General features: G+C 36.0%; 1 pseudogene; it reads right to left on the reverse strand.

Annotated features, from left to right (window-relative positions):
- Positions 1-214: 214 nt before the first annotated feature.
- Positions 215-1,049, reverse strand: LOC106972051 (voltage-dependent anion-selective channel protein 1-like; annotated as a pseudogene).
- Positions 1,050-3,756: the final 2,707 nt, after the last annotated feature.

Genomic DNA, 3,756 nt, shown 5'->3' on the forward strand with positions numbered 1-3,756 from the left:
CTACAGCTGAAAGGATTTTTTTTTGGCATTGAGTTTCTTCTGTACCTCTGAAAGGCTAACACCTTAAACCTGAATCATCTTTAACTAGCTGTAAAATATCTAACATGATATTTAGCATTACTTGCATCCCAGACACAACACGAAAAGGTACACTAAATTTTCAAGCTAGCTATGATCAAAATAGTTTAAAAATAAATGATTGTACAGTATTCATTTAGGCCTGAAATTCCAGTCCTAGACCAAGCTTGTGGCCACCTGCATTGACATTCTCTCCATCCAGCAGATCTGGTAGCATTGGTTAGATACCTGGCTTTAGGGTCTGAGTGTACCTGAAACCTATCAGGCTGGAGCTCGAGTGTTCATTTTAGCTGTGAAGCAGGTGTCAGGGTCCACATGATCCTTGGCTGCTGTTCCAAAGCGAGTGTTACTACTTCCTGCTGTCAAGGCCAGATTAACAGCAGTCTCTAAACTTCTTGTTCACCATCTGATAAATGGAGCCACCAAACTCTGTCCTGTTGTTTACGTTAGTATGGAGCTGGAATTCGTCAGTCTTGGAACAATCCGCAAAACTCCTCTAGGTCACTGGTGACTTTGCAGTCTCAAAACTCATCTGGTGGCCAGCCAGCCAGCCTTCATAACCCAGCGCCAGAGCGCCCCAGACTGGAGGGCTGGGGAAGTTGAAATCCATGTCATGGCCCAGGTGGATGTGTTCCCGCTTATACCCTGTCTTGATGTAGCATTTTCCCTCCTGTGTTTGGTGAGAAGGATGGATCAAAAGTCAGCTTCAATCCACGTGTAAGCTGATCTTCCACAGTACTGTGTCTAGCGTGTTGTCGGTGTGCCTTTTCTCCCTAAACACCTGAGCAGATTGAGCCCATCTGTACTTGGTTTCCAGACTGCCATCACTTTGGTGGTCTCAGTGTTGGCTAACCTGATCTTATAAATTCTAGTCCATTCTCAGATTTTGTTTTCGAGTCACGTTTTATTAAGCCAACCCCATAACCCTTGGGGAAGACATCCCTGGAAGATTTGCCAGGATCAATCAACATACGTGGGAGGCATAGCCATCATCTACTCAGGGGCGGTGGCAGCGGATTCAGCGGCGGCTACCGTGGGGGCTGCCCAGCAAGGAACTCGTGACAGTGAACATTTTTAATGAATGTGGGTCACCTTAGGAATGAAGACTTTTTTCTGTCATCTTTATTATTTATGAATAGTTTAACATTTGAAGTTCTAAACTATTGGAAACTATTCAGATAGAGAAACAGTTATAAAATGTTCCATTTAAATTTGCCATTGATCTGACCTGAGCTAGCAGTGTAATTCAGATGGGAAAATGATACTGTTTTATTCTACTTTGAATAAAAAGATGAAAATTATAGTCTTTCATTAACTTTTGATAATATTTCAGAGGTTAGAGCTACTTTCTCACTGTGTTACTCTTTCCCACCTGGTGTGTGTGTGTGTGTGTGTGTGTGTGTGTGTGTGTGTGTGTTTTAAGACTTTGAAGACTGACTCATCAGAGCTAGCTGTAAAAAGTCATATACAGCTCACATGCTTTCCAGATCAGTAAGTGACAATGGGGATGACAGAAAACTTTCTGAAATGAGAATAATCTTTTTAAGCATCGAGTAGATACTTAATAGCTTGATAGTACAAGTAAAGCTTTGAAATAATCCATAATTTAACAGCAAATAAAGCAATCTCACCATTTGACAGGACAATTGTTATGAACATTGATTGCTGTGCTCTAATAACCTCATACCTTCAGGAACCCTTGGGTTGTGGAGGTAGACTAGAAACTAATTACATGTATTAGTGTTCACCTAAAGTTGGATTATCTAAATTTCTTTTTCAGTTGGGGGAATATCTTGAAAAAAAAAATTCTGAAAATCTAGACACAGTTTAGATTGTGTCTAGATTAGATTGTGTCTAGACACAGTTTAGATTTAGATGACTAGGTTACAGGATTTATTTGATTATGCTATATAATTTTATTATTAAAATTGCATATATTTTAAATGGCATACAGTATAATGTTGTGTGGTTTTTTTGCACTAAGTTAACCAAGAAATATAGAGGATAATTGATTCAGACAATCAGGTATGCTTGGCATTATTTATAAAATGGTTTTTAAAAGATTAAAAATTTGGACCCTAAAATTTATCACCCCCGAAAAATACAGATGTACTTAAAGTGACTGCATATGGTTTGTCATTGCAACATTATTGTCATTTAAAAAAATTGGAAACAGCCATACTGTCTAAAAATAAGAAATTGATTTAGCATATTGTGATTTATCCACAAATGTAACATTATACAAATATATTACAATGGTATTTTCAAATAATGTTTATAATATAAATAACTTAAAACATTCTATCATCTTGAAAAGAATTTTAGAAAAAGTATAAATATTATGATCCCTATTTTGTAAAATATAGAAAGTGAGCTCCATGAGAGTAGCTACTGTGAGTACTGTTTACGATTGTACATTGCCTCTAACAGAGTAGATACCAGTCAACATTCCTGAATGAATGAATAAATAAGATCAAAAATAAATCTATAGTGCTATAAGAATCTATTAAGCACTTTGTAAAGAATGTAAATACAATCAGCATTCTAAAATTAAGCAAATTAATGTACTATTTTGCTTTTTAAGACTGTATGAAGAAAGGATAATGTTTTTAGTGATTATAATTATTAGTGTTAAAACCATCTCATGTGAAGACATTAAAATGAGGAAAAACTTACATATTGCTACTATACAATTTTGTTCTCTGTGAGATAATACCAACAAACTGATTATTCATACATAGATCTACAGCATATGCTTCTTTGCAATGCAGAAAATACTGGCTGTTGTTGAGCTGATTCAACATAATAAAATGATTATATCACCATGGAAACATAGACAGTATGTGCTAAGCCATTTATTTTCAGGGAGATATTTTTAATATTTTAGCATTAGTTCCATAATATCTGGAATGGATGCATCTGGTAAACAGTTAGAATACCCATTTATTTTACTAATGAAAAAAATGGAAGGGTAACTGATATTTATTTTATTCAAGACAAAGGATAGAAGATTAACATTTCTTAGCCATTGATGTCCTAGAATAATTTTGGCACCCAGCTTTTTTTTTAGTCTGAGCAATATTTCTTGACATAAATATTTTATACATTTTCCATGATGCTAGAGTTTCAGGGAACTCTATAAACAACACCCCTATCTCTGCTACTTTACTTCTGAACTAGTTAAAAAAGAGAAGACAGACAATTAGAGGCAAAAATGTTAGCTCTCTATAGCATAACATATAGACCTGTGGAATCACTATGTTGTGTATCTGAAATTAACAATGTGTGTCAACTATACTTCACCTTTTAAAACATCAGTTCCAGAGTGCCTGGGTGGCTCAGTCGGTTGAGCATCTGTCTGACTCTTGATTTCAGCTCAGGTCATGATCCCAGTGCTGTGGAATTGAGCCCTGCATGGGCTGCTCACTGATCGTGGAGCCTGCTTGAGATTCTCTATCTCTCCCTCTGCCCCTCTCCCCCACTTGCAGTCTCTCTCAAATAAAAAATAAATAAATAAAAAATAAATAAATAATAATAATAAAATAAAATAAAATAAAAAGTCAGTTCTATTACCAACTCTAAAGTAACAACTACAACCTAATGGTACCCGGAGGACATAGATGGGGGGAACAAAACTGCTAACTAGAACTAGACTGACCATAACAGGTCCTGTGAGAA

This window comes from Acinonyx jubatus, chromosome D4 (assembly GCF_027475565.1).
Source record: "Acinonyx jubatus isolate Ajub_Pintada_27869175 chromosome D4, VMU_Ajub_asm_v1.0, whole genome shotgun sequence".
Taxonomy (NCBI): domain Eukaryota; kingdom Metazoa; phylum Chordata; class Mammalia; order Carnivora; family Felidae; genus Acinonyx; species Acinonyx jubatus.